Source organism: Neomonachus schauinslandi, chromosome 11 (genome assembly GCF_002201575.2).
Source record: "Neomonachus schauinslandi chromosome 11, ASM220157v2, whole genome shotgun sequence".
NCBI lineage: Eukaryota > Metazoa > Chordata > Mammalia > Carnivora > Phocidae > Neomonachus > Neomonachus schauinslandi.
Window position 1 is genome coordinate 107784406 of NC_058413.1, and position 16200 is coordinate 107800605.

Here is a 16200-nt window from a genome sequence, read left to right on the forward strand (position 1 = left end):
TAAAGATTTTTCATTTCAAACCCAAATTATATGTTGAGCGTCACACTGAGAAATAATACTGACATACTGACAAAATTGTTCACAATCTTCTATAGCATAGTTTTCAATGTTAAGGACTTAATTGATAAGCTAGCTATAATCATTGTATTGCATAACTACGAATTAATATGCTTGTTAACAATAGACCTCTTTGGGATCCTGATGTCAACAACAGACAAGAAAACACATTCTGGAATATCACCTTACAAGATAAAGTGGCTCTGAACGAGGTCCTTGTGGTAATTCAGGATATGAATGCTGGTGACTGAGTCCTGCCTTATTGCAAACTGTGGCTCACAGAAAATCATATTACAGCATGTTTCTGGTTTACTTTAATGCATTTAGTTCAAATAGCTCAATACATCAAATGATCAAAATCCAGAGAAAAGGGGATAAAAAAAATACCTCCCATCAGGAAACATTAGAGTAATATAATCCTCAGAGTAGAAATAACCAGTCTCATCTGCTTCACAAGGTAAGAATTTTCTTTTTTAAATTACCCATTCTCTCACTGGCCAGGTAGGAAGGAATTGACTTTTTTTAGAGGTGGTTTCATCCCCCAGGAGACAGAAATAATTATTAGAACTATCCTCCTAATATTTAACCAAAATCAACATTTTAATAACTTCCTAGCTTGAGTTTACCATGGAATAATTTTGCTTCCTATTTCATATGACATCAGGGGAAGAAGTAGGGTTTCGCAGGGTGGGTTGAGCTACTGTCTTCCTTGCTAGATGTTTGAAATGTGTTAGCAATTTTGCTCATCATTCAATCCCCATGAGGAAGGTGTTATTCTCCTCCTCTCTCATGTTATAGATACAGAGACTGACACAGGGAGAAGGTGAGCAGCTTGTCTCTGGACACAGTTTATAGGGACGGGAGTCAGACTGGAACCTGGACCTTCTACCCAGTTCATTGTTTTTTTTAATGAAGATTTCTTAAAGTTGTTTAATGAAAAATTGCATACCTACAGAAAACTACAGAAAGTAGTATAATGAACCATCATTATACCATCATACTATCAGTATAATGAACCCATTACCCAACATCAAAAATTATCTATTTATGGCCAATCTTGCCTCATTGATATCCACCCAGTCCTCTACCTTGGGTATTTTAAGCAAATCCCAGATGTCATATCATCACATCCATAATTATGGCAGTATGTATCTCTAAAAGGTACTCTTTTAAGAAAAATAAACAAAATGCCATTATCCAACCCAAACATTTTTTCAATAAGTCTTCTTAACAAAATAGGAGTGTTCATAATATAATGTGAACTGATAAAGAATACTGTAAAACTATATATGCTATAATCTTAGTTGAAGAAAGAAAGAAAGAGAGAAAGGAGGGAGGAAGGGAGGAAGGGAAGAAAAAAGAAATGCTTATTCACAGAGAAAAATGACTTGAAGGAAATACATCCAAATATTGTCAGTAGTCTGTAGTTAACCCTGTGTCATGGAATTAGAGAAGACTTTTGTATTTACTTTTGTATTTGTGTGTGCATTTTTACTAACAGGAATCTACTGTGTTAGATAATAATTCATCCTTACTTAACACTGTAAGATTTCTGAAGTGTTTTGTCATTCAGCATATGTACTGGATAAATGAATGAATGAGCACTGAACAAATCACATGGTTTCTGATCTCAAAAAAAATTAAGTCATTTTTAAGGCCACTATTTGATTTCATTCATTTTTACATAAATTACGATAGATTTTAGTAGAATTTTTTTACTACAAAAAAATTTTTTTTGGCAGCCTAATGGCTATAATGTCTGCATACAGTGGGCTGGGTGCTTGGCTCGTAGCACTGAACATAAGAGGTGTAGTTCATCCTCTCATGTAGCTAAGAGAGTTGGGTAGAAGATACAAGCTCAACAAGTCATTGTAGGAGTACAGTGGAATATAAGAACATGGGGATTTACCTAATTTTGGAACATAGGGAAAGCCTCCTAAAGAAGCAGGCTCAGCCCTGAAGAATGCATGAGAATTAATTTAATGAACACTGGATGGAAAGAGCATTCCAGGCAAAAAGCCTAGGATGTGTGAAGACTGGAGAATGAGAAGAACATAGGATACTTGAAGAAGTAAGAGTCCAGTGTGGCTGAAGCAGATGCAGGTGAAGAGAAAGAGATGGGGTCAAGGTAACATTGGAGAGGCTGATGGAAATCAAGCAGGGCCAATGGGAAGACCGTGAAAGGTGTTAAACACAAATTATTTCTTCATTTATAGTGCTGCTTATTTTTTAGAGCCAGTGTGGATGTAAAGCTGTAGAATCCTTGCAGTGCAGATGGAGGCTTTCTACAAACAGCTTAAGGAAGGAGCTGACCCACAGTGGGGGATGGCTAAGGGTTATGTCTCCTCACTGAACACTGGGATTCCCATTTCGTTGAGAGGCATAAAGTGGTTCTAGCACACAGATTTCACTTTCTGGTTGCATAAATCCTCCCCCACTGCATACATGCTTTCTCAGTCTGCAAGATGTTTGTCTTAACGAACTGCTGCTCTTCCAACAGCTCTGGTTTCTCAGCAATCATTTCACTCAACAATTGGCTTTTAAAGTTCAATAATTCTCGTTTCCACAGCATCAGTTTGAGAAAGACAAAACACTCTCATACGACATATTTCTAGCAACACCGTACCAGTCAGCAATCTCAGTCAGCACATATGTTAGATGCTAGTTTGGCAGAGGGCACCCACACAGCATCATCATATACTACACTATCACTTGCCTTGGCAGGCATTTCTCAATATATTCCACACTTCCAATGCCTTTTCGCTCGCTGATGGTCCTACTGAAATACAAGTTTATGCAATTACTCAAGATATTATGCATTTCAGTATAACTATGAAAATCAAGGAATAGATTTTGATATGGAAGTTTCCACTCAAATGCAAATTGAGGAAGTTACAGCTTTATTTTGAATTTGAAATATATTTAGGGATAAAATGTCACTGATTTGTTAAGAGAAATTGATACTATTTCTCACTTGTACACAGTGTAGGCTTGGATAAATTACTTACCCTTTTTGGGCATCACTTTCCTTATCTATAAAATAAGAATTCAGGAAAAGTTTGCATAGAATTTAAAAAAAAAGTTGTTTTAGAATTAAAAGTCCATGTATGGGGCGCCTAGGTGGCTCAGTCGTTTGAGCGTCCAACTCTTCATTTTGGCTCAGGTCATGATCTCAGGGTCCAGGATCAAGCCCTGCATCAGGCTCCATGCTCAGCAGAGAGTCTGCTTGAAGATTCTCTCCCTCTGCCCCTCCCCCAACTTGTGTTTCCTGTCTCTCTCTTTCTCACATAAATAAATCTTAAAAAACGTCCATGTATAGGTTACAGTTTTCATCTAAGATATTCCAAATGAATGATGTATGTATATATACATATATATGTATTACATTTCACACTGAAGTTGTATAATTAATATTATTAAGTAATTTCATATGGTGAGATTTTTCTAAGATCAAATAAAGGAAAAAGATAGATTTTTTTTTAAGATTTTATTTATTTATTTATATGACAGAGAGACACAGCAAGAGAGGGAACACAAGCAGGGGGAGTGGGAGAGGGAGAAGCAGGCTTCCCGTGGAGCAGGGAGCCCGATGAGGGGCTCATGACCTGAGCCAAAGGCAGACGCTTAACGACTGAGCCACCCAGGCGCCCCAAAGATAGATGCTTTCTATTAAAGTATCTCAATGATTATTTATATATTTTTGTGAGTGTAATAACGACAGTAAACATTTATACAGCACTTAATATGTCCTGGGCATTTTTAAGTTCTTTCCATATACTTTAAATCCGCATTAAAAAGTTACTAATATTAACCTATATAATAATGAGGAAACTGAGGCACAGAGAGACAAGGTAGCCTTCCATAATCACAACCAGAATTATGAACCTAAATACTTGAGCTCCTGAGTCTATACTTAACCGCTATATTGTGTTGTGTCACTGCAAAATTTACTAGTAGGGTAGCGGAGAGAGGAGCATGGTTTGATTAGGAATCAATCTAGGCATTAGAGAGGTCTATTCTCTAGACCAGAGATGATCTTGGATAAGTCACATCATCTGTCAGGGCCTCATATATCTCAAAACCAATATTTAAGAATTAAAATAATTTATCTTTTTTCCTTCTATGCTTTCAGAAGATGGCTGCCATTCTAACAGTTGGGTTCCTTAAGGCTCAATTAAGTAGTTAAGATCTGTTTTAATTTATTAAAATAAAAGGAAATGAATGTATGAAACAGCCTTATTTCTTATTTCTGTCACTATACACACTAAATCTAAGATCAAGTGAAATATCACTGAATTAATTAAGACATAATTATTTTAATGTAATGTAGTGGTATTTGTGATATTATACAAGACGGTCAAAACTTTCATTTACTGGTATATAACAAGACTGAACACAGAACTAGGTGGTTTTTAAGATGCTTCTAGCTTTTTAATAGTGGGGCTTTAAACATGGCTCCCCAGTAAACTATATAGACCTCTCCCCCTTAATTCCAAGATGGTCACTTTTGACAAATTAAATGTGGCCCAAGCCAGGTTGTATGACTTTCAAGACTGGGGCAGAAGTCCTGCAGCTTTGGCCTCAGTCTCTTGGAAGACTCGCTCTGGAAGCCTGAGCCATCTTTGGAAGAAGTCCAACCACTCTGCTAAACTAAACAGAACTGTGGAGACCGGAAGGCAAAGGCTTGAGCTCATCCTTCCAGCTGTCACCATTCAGATCCTAGACATGCAAAGGAGGGCTTCATGGACCTTCCAGCCCAGACCAACTGTCAGCTAAATACTAGTCAGTGAACCCAGTGGGTGTCATGTGCAACAGACTAACCAGCCATCTGAGAGCCTCCCATGTCACCAGATATAATAAGATGGCTGTGGTTTTAAGCCTCTAGATTTTGTAGTAGTGACTACACAGGAATAGGTAACTGACGATCCTAAAAGTCAATAATTCAGTACATCACAGAGTCATCACTTTGTTTTTAGATTGTATTTTAGCTGTTCAAGAATGGGCCTTGGTCACAATGGTGATCCAGTTGGAAGTTTAGTCAAAGCGTCTAGTGGTATAAAGGAAAGCCAGCAATGAGTTTGGAGTCAGAAGTAACTCTAACCTCACCAGGTAACAAACTCTGGCAAATTACTCTTTTAGTCTCATCTGCAGAATGGGAATAATATTAGCTATCTCATAAAATATTAAATATAATATGAAACATATGAGATAATTGTTAGTAGTTGTTATGAGTTAAACTGTGCCCCCCATTCATAAATTCATAAGGTGAATCCTTAACCCCCAGTACCTCAGTATATAACTTTACTTGGAATAGGATTATTACAGATACAATTAGTTAAGAGCAGGTCACACTGGATTGGGTAGGCCCCTAATCCAGTAGGATCGATGCCCTTAAAAAAGGAGAACTTTGGAGAAAGACACGACACGGAAGCAATGTAGACAGGCATAAAGAAAAGATGGCCATCTACAAGCCAGACAGAGAGGCCTGAACCCATTCTTCCATCAAAGGCCTCAAAAATAGCCAATCCTGCCAATACCTTGATTTTGGACTTCTAGCCCTCAGAACTGTGAGACAATGTTTCTGGGTTTAAAGCCACCCAGTGAGTACTTTGTTTTGGAAGCTCTATCAAACTAATATTGTAGTATTGTTGTTTCTACTTCTAAGCTCAGTGACAGTCTTTCCCACAGCCATCTGATGATTCGTGGAGCATGAAGCTCTCATTTAGGTTAAACATTCTATAAGCTACTAATGTATACCAAGATGCAACCTGTTTTAAGAAATTCTGCATTTAGAAAAGATCATCCGGAAAACCTTATTTTTAAGAACAGTCAACATCAGCGGACTGTCAGGATGCTTGCTGGAAGAGAAATTCCTGGTATTGCTCAGTCATTTCAAGTCACAGTTTATGGTTAATACTGAGGTTTTGATTGGCACCTCAATTTTTGAAGGGATATTTCAGGGCTAAGTTTGCAGGGCAAAGCAATCTCTTTTTAATCCATAATTGATGCCACATGTTTCTATAAAACACGTCCAGTTGGAACAGACGAGGGAACAAATTAATTCCAACCAAAAAATAATCCAATTTGTCACTAATTGTAAAAACAGTTGACAGAAAGATTGTAGAGCCTGCTGCTCTCATACGAGCAGTGAAATTACCATGGCTGTGACAACCAAACAGTAAGAAAACAGTAGCTTTAATGGGCATTTGACATCTAGGCACTGTGGAAAACCCTGCGAATATAGAATGCTTTAATACGGTGAATTTTGGGTTACTCTTGTTTGAAATTATCAAGCACTATTTGTGTATCTAAAAGCTTTACTGTCTATCACATTTATGGGAAAGACTCAAAATACATAATACCAAATTAACAGCATGTCACAGGACTCTGAAAATATCATCTGATCAGCTAGTAGGAAGCACACAGGCAGATTTCTGATTTATGCACATGCATTTGAACAGATAGATATCGCACGGTGGTTCTCAGTCACCAGATCTGGTGGGAGTGATTCTGAAGGTTAACCCACAATAATTTCCTGGATCTGAACCCAAATACCTTTCTTTTCCTTGTCATTTCAGGTGGAAATGGCCAAAAATTATCATCCTTTGCCAGAAAATAAACTTAAAAAAATCTCAAAACCTTTAGCTATTAAGTGACCAGTTCCACTTAATTCATTTATTCAATACATGGATACTCAGGCCTAAAGCATGGCAGGCACTGTTCTAAGTGCTGGAGATACAGAGGGGAAGGGGCAAAGTCCTTCCCTTAATGGAACTTACATTCTAGTAAGAGAGAGAAAGACAGTATAGAAAAAACTCACAAACTGAAAAAAAAAAATCTTCAGATAACAATTAGTTCTATGAAGAAAAGTACTGGAGGGCAAAGGGATAAAGGGGTAAGGAGGGTGTTGGGATGTCAAGGGACTGAGACTGAGTTAGGAAGTCGGGAAGGCCTGTGAGTGGGCATATGAATGAACACATCATGTACAGTTCTAGGCAGTCAACTTCCCAGGTGGAGGGAGTGTTAAATACAAAGTCTCTAACGAAGAACGTGCTCCGATACCAGGAGATGAAAAATAGGCCAATGTGGATGACGAATGGCTGAGGGGAGAAGGTCACCGGAGGAGGTCAGGGGTGGACAGAGGTCAGAGCGTGCTAACTGACCCCACCCTGGTGTATTTGGCCTAAATGTTATCTTTCATTAACAGCTAGGATAAGGGCACTTTATAATATGATTAGGAAATGCTAACATTCCAGAAGATAGGACAGATTCCCTCTACTCTAATGGATCAAACAATAATTCATTATGATTGAACGAGAAACTTCTTACAACATTCTCCCAGTTGTGTCATTAACAAACCTCATACTGGTGGACTGAAGCCCACGACACATATGCAGACCTCAGGTTCTGTACCTTTTGAACAAGGGGATTAGATCACATTATGTACTTCTTTTTTTCACTCTGAAAACTGATGAATAGATCATTTTCCTTCTATAGTTTGAAAGAGTAATTCAAATCCAGCAAGAAAAAATACAGCAGGAATAAATGGAACCACCGTGGTCTTGACATTTTTAAATTATATACCAGATGAGGGAGTCCTGAAATACTCCGGACCTCCCTAGGAAGCCACAACTACTTGTAGGTTTCAGTAAATAATATGATCATAAAGAAGGAAGGATATCATACAAGTCTAGCACATTGTGATTTAAGGCTTTAGGGTTCAATGTGTAGCTAATCTTTCAGACTCTCTAATCTAGTGAATTTTTTTATGGTATTTCCAAATATTTCATTTATCTCATTGCACCCTGCCCCCTATTCTGGTTTATTATTATTTTTTTGAAATATAATTCACCTCTTTGAAGTGTAAAATTCAGTACATTTACAAGGTTTTGCAATCATCACCACTAATTCCAGAATACTTTCATAGACCCAAAACGGTACTTCATGCCCATTAGCCTTCACTCCCATCCCTCCTTCTTCTCCCCCCAGATAAAAAATAATCTGCTTTCTGTTTCTGTGGATTTGCCTATTTTGCACATTTCATATAAATGGAATCATACAATATATGACTTTTTTTTTTTTTTTTTAGTTTGGCTTCTCTTCACTTAGCATGATGTTTCCAAGGTTTATCCATGTTGTAGCATGAATCAATATTCCAGTCCTTCTTAGCTGAATAATATTCCATTCCATGGATATGGCATACTTTATCCATTCATTCACCAGTTGATGGATGTTTGCATTGTTTCTACTCTTTGGCTATTATAAATAACGCTGCTATGAATACTTATATACAAGTTTTTGTGTAAACATGTGTTTTGTAGAAGTAGAATTGCTGGATCATATGGTAATTCTATGTTTAACTTTTGGAGAAACTGCCAAATTGTTTTCCACACAGCTGCACCATTTTAATCCCCACCAGCAATGTCTGAGCGCTCCAATGTCTCCACATCCTTGCCAACACTAGTGAATTTTTTGGACTAATCAATGGATGCCTTTTGGAAGGGATGGCAGATAGAATGTTTTTTGTTTTGTTTTGTTTTGTTTTCAGGATGTATATGATAGTGGGATTCAAATTTAAAGAAATTTAAAATGAACTATTTTGCAAACATTCATTGTTTACTGTAGCTGTTTATAAAGTTAGTCTCCTTTAAGATAAGTGCTGAGAAGCAAAGCATGCTGTTATTGATTCTTATCACAGTAATTTTTTATCTGTAATATATTCAGAATAGCACTTCATACTTTCAAAAATCATTGAGAGCTAGTTTATGCATCTGATATCCTATCCCAGGAAAAGGAGAGTTTACAGACGACAGGCATCACATTGCAGAGTGAAACTGACAGGGCTTGACTGTGTGGTCACAATAAGATGAAACAGAACAAGATAGGGACCAAGTGCTCAGCTCTTAGGGAAGGACTAAGAACGTAGATTAGGCTTGGCTGCAGATGGACTGTCACTAGAGTATTCTAACCCCAAATTATTTCTCAGGTATATGATCAGCATAAGTCAGTGAAAACAGATCAAGATGTTCCCACAGGAGTAAATGATGCATGAAAATGGCAATCTGAAGATATTCAGAACTCAGATAGTTTTGGGGACACATGAAAAATAGGTAACTAGTTCCCTGCCCTGGGATGAGAATGGCTGTCAAGTATTTTAGTTCCCAGGCTATGGAGCTGACAGAAATGTGGTCATCTTAGGAGAGCCCTGAAATACTCAGCAGGTCACAAAAACAAGCATGCAGAGAAAGAAGCCAAAACCAAAGCCAAGGACTTCTTCATGGACGTCAGCTCCGGATCTTAGGCACAGGAGCCCCATTACCTGCGTAAGAGCATGAAGATGAAATGTGTGCCCCTGTTACCTTCATAATATTATTTCACCGAATCCACTCTCCTACTTTTATCAGAAAGGAAGCTGAGGCTTGAAGACGGAACACATTTCTCTAGTTCACACCATTGGTATGTACGCACGCACTAGCGGTCAGGAATTCTGTCTGGGACTCTATCATGGGCTATCTTGGATCATCTCTCTTAATTCAGATCACAACTCCTTTGCACAACTGAGGATTCATTATTTCCATGCTCCGTCATAAACGCTGAAACACCACCTCTCCCTAAGCTCTTATAAGAACTTGATCTTAAAGTCTATCTTAACAAACAAAAAAGGTAATTTCTTTCCTTCTAGTTCTTGTAAATCTCTGATGGAATGAAAGGAACTCGAGGTTTGCAAAAAGATAAATGAAGCGTTCCTGATCTACTTTGCTTTTTAGGCAACACCTAAGTACTACCATTCTTTAAAAAGGAGATCTAAACAAATTGAAGCAGTCAGGGGCAAACACCAGGATGACAAAGTGACTCAAAAATCAGGTAGTATTAAAAGCAGTTAGAGGAAACCAGAAGAGGGCAAACTCAAGAGATTTTTTTTTAAAGTGGGTTTTTTTGAATATCTGATGTTCTCTCAACTTTTTTTTCCTATGCCCATAAACAGGAAGAAAAGGCACAAGAAAGAAAAATGTATTTGGCTTTGATATGAGAAGTTTTTCTAATAAAGAGAGTTGTAAAAAGAAGGGCTAGCTCACGAGAAGCTGAATTCCCAGACTCTGAAGGTGATTTCAAAGGGAATTCAAAGTGGTCTAATTAGCTGACATTTAAGATGCCTACCAAACCTGATAATCTATAATCTCGGCCATTTCGTGGAGAATGTGCAATATTTCTGGCATGCTCAATCTCGTGTGTTTCACCTACCATCTTATTCAGTAGATTTCATCATTTTGCACATCGACCGGGAGAAGTACTATTCTCTGCCTCTGTTACGGTATGACTACAAGAGATGGTGAACTTGAAATTAGACTTGATTTCCAGTCATACTTGTCACTTACTGTTTTGAGGGCATTATGCAGTTTTTTGACCTTGGTACTTTTATATCCAAGATGGGAATGCTATTCATTTCATAGCAAGATTTAATAAAACAACATACAGGAAGTCCCTACCACATGGCGGTGGTCAACAAATAAAGCCATCACCATCTGATGAAGAACTGTGACATGAATGACTACAAAAGGAAATATTTAATTGATTTTCCAGGAAAGTTTTCTGTTAAAGTTGAATATACACAGAAGTGCTCAAAGTATAACTGGGTTTGCTGGGTAAATTTTCTTAAATTGTTTTTTTGTCTGTTTGTTTGTTTTTAACAAATAAATTCTATCAAGCACGAAGAAGGATGATGTTCAATTTAAGGAAGAAAACCACACATTACTGGGTATGCAATATAAAAAGAACCGAGCCAGGATGCGAGCACTAGATTTTTAAACTATTTTATTATAATATACATATGTATAAAAATGGACAAATTATAAATACACACATTATGAATTCTGTCAAAGTAAATACCTTGTAACCAGTATCCAAATAGAAAATTACCCAGAGCTCCCTCACACTGTCTTTCAGTCAGTAACCATACATTTATTCATGGTGTGGCATACAGCAAATTTCTTTTACATGCATTCATATTTGCATATACTTGTTTTCTTTCTTTTTCTCTCTCTCTTTTTTTCATACAGACCAATGCTTTTCAACCTAAATTAGTGTGAATTTCTGGGACAGTCAAAAATGTATTTATTTGCCTAAAGGTGGGCAAGTGCTGATTTACATCTGATTTATCTCTACTTCCCCAGCAGGCAATCTTTCATATGGTAAGAGGGTCACGCTCCTGCCCTTGCCAGTTTCTAGAGTCCAAGCGTTGTTTCCAAGACCTGAGAGCCTGTCAAAAGTCTGCTCAGTCTGTGTCAAACATCCGCAGAGAAAAGCATTTCAAAATGCAGAGTTCATTCTGAGAAGTTCAGAACTTCTCCCTTGACCTCATTATTTATTATTGTATTAGTACTCTGCCTTCAAGATGACTTTTAGAAGTATTTTCTCTTGCTATGTTAGTTTTCCTCAGTGAGATTCACTAGTCGAATGTCCTTCATCTATTATTGCTGGAAGCATAAGTCCCACAGCACCCTCTTTTCAAGAATTATTTTTTCCTTCACTATCTCTATTTTTATCTCTTGGAAACTCCTATTAGACACAGGCTGGAACTTCTCTGTCTTCAAAGTTTCATAACCTTCCTTTCATATGATCAATAGTTTTGCCTCTTTTCTCTTTTGTTCTTCAGTCTACACCCAGTGTGAGCAGAGTATCTGGCGCATAGATGATCATTCATGTTTGCTAGGTGTTAATAGCAATACAGACCATTCTGATCAATACATATTGACAGCAATTCACTGATAGTGAATTGTTTCTCCCTAACCCTCAGTGTGATAGTACTTGGAGACAGGGCCTTAGGGAGATAGTCAGGTGTAGATGAAGTCATGAGGGTGAGGCCTTCATGATGGGATTAATGCCCCCATGGAAAAGAGATGCCAGAGATCTTGCTCTCTCTTTCACTCTTTCTGTCACTCTCTTTCTCTCTCTCTCTCTCTGCCATGTGAGGACAAAGGGAGACATCTTCATTCTACAACCCAGAAAAGGGCTCTCACCAGAACAGGACCATACTGTCACCTGATTTTAGATTTCTAGCCTCCAGAATTGTGAGAAAATAAATTTCTGCTGTTTAAGCTACCCAGCCAATGGTGTTTTATTATGGCAGTCTCAGCTGACTGACAAAATTACTAAACAAATAAATGAATGACTGAGAGACTGTTTGATAATATTTATCTCAGGATCCTAGGATACTTTAGTGTCTTAGTTGGCCTGGTACCTTTGAGCTTATTGATATTATATTTTCTCAAAAAATTTTAAAAAGTATTTATTTGTTTTAAAGAGAGATAGAGAGCATGAGTGGGAGGGGCAAAGGGAGAGGGAGAGAGAATCCCAAGCAGAAACCATGCTGAGAACAGAGCCTGACACAGACCTTGATCCCAGGACACTGAGATCACAACCTGAGCTGAAACCAAGAGTAAGATGCTCAACCGACTGAGCCACCCCAGGCACCCCTATATTTTCTCAAATTTTAAGATGTTTTTGCATGGATCTTTTTGTAAACAATATGATATAATGATGCTCCGCTCCTATTTCATAACAAGGCTATTGTTATGTTAGGAAGGCATTTCTAAGCTTGATTTAGAAAGGACTATGTGTCTGGCTGTAAAAATAGTGGTAGTACCAAACTTAGTATATTCCTACTCTTGACTATTTGTAAACCACTGCTATAATCATACCAGTTATACTAAAATTAATCTCTAGCCAGGAAAGAAACTGATACAAAGGGATAAGTAGTTTACATACATAAAATAAAGTCATGGAAGAAGCAGAGCATTTACACTGGATACGTCTATGAGGTAAATATATTTATGGGGAAATAAATGGAGAGAGTTTTTTTGTTCTTGTTGGGTTTTGAGAAAGCAGAAGCCTCTTGAAGGAAAATCCATCTTTTTTTTCTTTATATTTAGGAATGACTTCTTCCAGGAATTATAGTTCTGTAGTTGATATATTTACTCTTTCTAAGACCTAAGGTTTGGTCACACAGGTGACTTACTAATTCATTTCGACTCTGAGCTTTTCTTTTTTCCTATTCAAATACATATTTGCATAAGACAGATTTTGCTCTAGCAACAAACAACCCTGCTCTCTCAGCTCAAGCAAGTGATCTAGACTTTTCTGGGCTTAATCTGAGATTGGTGGAGATTTGCTCCATGACACATGCCATCTCTTCCTGGAAGGCAGGCACAAAGAGGCATCACTATCTGGAGTATACTGTTCTCATTTGGGTGAGAGAAGCTCCAGGGGAAAGTTCAAACATGCAATGCTCTGAAAGCCTCTGTTCACAGTTGACACACTGACACTTGTATATACTTTCCATTCATCAAGATAAGTTACATGGTCCAACTAAAAGTCTGAGATTGGTTATAGACTTCTATTTTGGCTGCTGGAAGGAAGGAAAGTGACAGGAACAATAATTCAACATACCACACTACCTCATCGAGTTTGGGAGAGAATTAAATGTGTATATTATATATATATTTTTGTAGACAATAATGACTTAAGTACAATTATTAGCATGAGAAATAAAAGGAAGGAACTTTAGGGGAGGAGTTAGGATGGACTTAACTTTGTCACTTGAACACAGCTAGATCAACATCAAATCATTTGGAACAAGTAGGAAATCAATCTGAGTATTAAGAAAACAACTGGCACAACTGGAGGGAGAGAACGTGGCAGATGTGAGGTTTGGAAACGTGAACTGGGGGAGAGAAAAGCCATGGTGCCACGGAGGGGAGGGAGCCCTTTTCTTGGAGCATAGTCAGGGAGAGATGGAAAGAGTAGTGAGTAGGGTATGCACAAGATGCCATGGTGTGGGGATACCCTGGGTCACACTGGCAGAGAACACTCACCTTCCTGGAGTACATTTGCAAGATGGTATATGAATGAAACTAGGAGCTGGTTCTTTGAAAGAATTAACAAAATTGATAAACCCACAGCCAGCCTTTTCAAAAAGAAAGAAGGGACCCAAATAAATAAAATCACAAATGAAAGAGGAGAGACCACAACCAATACCACAGAAATACAAATAATTATAAGAGAATATTAGGAGCAATTATTTGCTAACAAATTAGGCAATCTGGAAGAAATGGATAAATACCTAGAAACATAAACTACCAAAACTGAAACAGGAAGAAATAGAAAACGTGAACAGATCCATAACCAGCAAGGAAATTGAATTAATCAAAAATTTCCCAATAAACAAGAGTCCAGCTGGCTTCCCAGGGGAATTCTACCAAACATTTAAAGAATTAATACCTATTCTTCCGAAGCTGTTCCTAAAAATAGACATGGAATGAAAACTTCCAAATTCATTCTCTGAGGCCAGCATTACCTTGACTCCAAAACCAGACAAAGACTCCACTAAAAAGAATTACAGACAAATATCCCTGATGAATGTGGATGTAAAAATTCCCAACAAGATATTAGCTAATGGAAACCAACAGTACATTAAAAGGATTATTCACCATAATCAAGTGGGATTTATTCCTGGGCTGCAAAGGTGGTTCAGTATCCACAAATCAATCAATGTGATACACCACATTAATAAAAGTAAGGGTAAGAACCATATCATCATTCAATAGATGCAGAAAAAGCATTTGACAAAATACAGCATCTTTTCTGAATAAAAACCCTCATGAAAGTAGGGATAGAGGAACATACCTCAACATTATAATGGCCATACATGAAAGACTCACAGCTAATAATCATCTTCAGTGGAGAAAAACCAAGAGTTCCCTAAGGTCAGGAACACAACAGAGATGTCTACTCTCACCACTGTTGTTCAACTTAGTGCTAGAAGTCCTAGCCTCAGCAATCAGACAACAAAAAGATATAAAAGACATCCAAATTGGTGAGGAAGAATTCAAACTTTCACTCTTTGAAAAAGACATGATACTCTATGCAGGAAACCTGAAAGACTCCACCAAAAAATTACTAGAACTGATAACATGAATTCAGCAAAGTCACAGGATATAAAATCAATGTACAGAAATCTTTTGCATTTCTATAAACCAATAATGAAGCAGCAGAAAGAGAAATCAAAGAATCGATCCCATTTACAACTGCACCAAAAACCATAAGATACCTAGGAATAAATCTAACAAAAGAGGTAAAAGATCTGTACTCTGAAAAGGGTAGGACACTTATCAAAGTAATTAAAGAAGACACAAGGAAATGGAAAGATATTGCATGCTCATGGACTGCAAGAACAAATATTGTTAAAATGTCTATGCTACCCAAAGCAATCTACACATGCAATGCAATCCCTATCAAAGTAACACCAACATCTTTCACAGAGCTAGAACAAACAATCTTATAATTTGTATAGAACCAGAAAAGACCCTAAATAGCCAAAGTAATATTGAAAAAGCAAAGCAGGAGGCATCACAATCCCAGACTTCAAACTATGTTACAAAGCAGTAATCATCAAGACAGTATGGTTCTGGCACAAAAACAGATCAATGGAAAAGAACAGAGAACCCAGAAATGGACCCTCAACTCTATGGTCAACTAATCTTTGACAAAGCAGGAAAGAATATCCAATGGAAAAAAGAGTCTCTTGAACAAATGGTGTTGGGAAAACTGGACAGCAACATGCATAAGAATGAAACTGGACCACTTTCTTATACCATACACAAAAATAAATTCATAATGGATGAAAGACCTAAATGTGAGACAGGAAATTATCAAAATCCTAGAGGAGAAACAGGCAGTAACCTCTTTGACCTCGGCCGCAGCAACTTCTTGCTAGATATGTCTCTAGAGGCAAGGGAAACAAAAGCAAAAATGAACTACTGCAATTTCATCAAGATAAAAAGCTGCACAGCAAAGGAAACAATCAACAAAACTAAAACACAACCTACTGAATGGGAGAAGATATTGGCAAATGACATACCTGATAAAGGGTTAGTATCCAAAATCTATAAAGAACTCATCAAACTCAACAAGCCAAAAATAAATAATCCAGTTAAGAAATGGGCAGAAGACATAAATAGACATTTCTCCAAAGAAGACATACAAATGGCTACCAGACACATGAAAGATGCTCAACATCACTCAGCATCAGGGAAATACAAATCAAAACCATAAAGAGATACACTTACACCTGTCAGAATGGCTAAA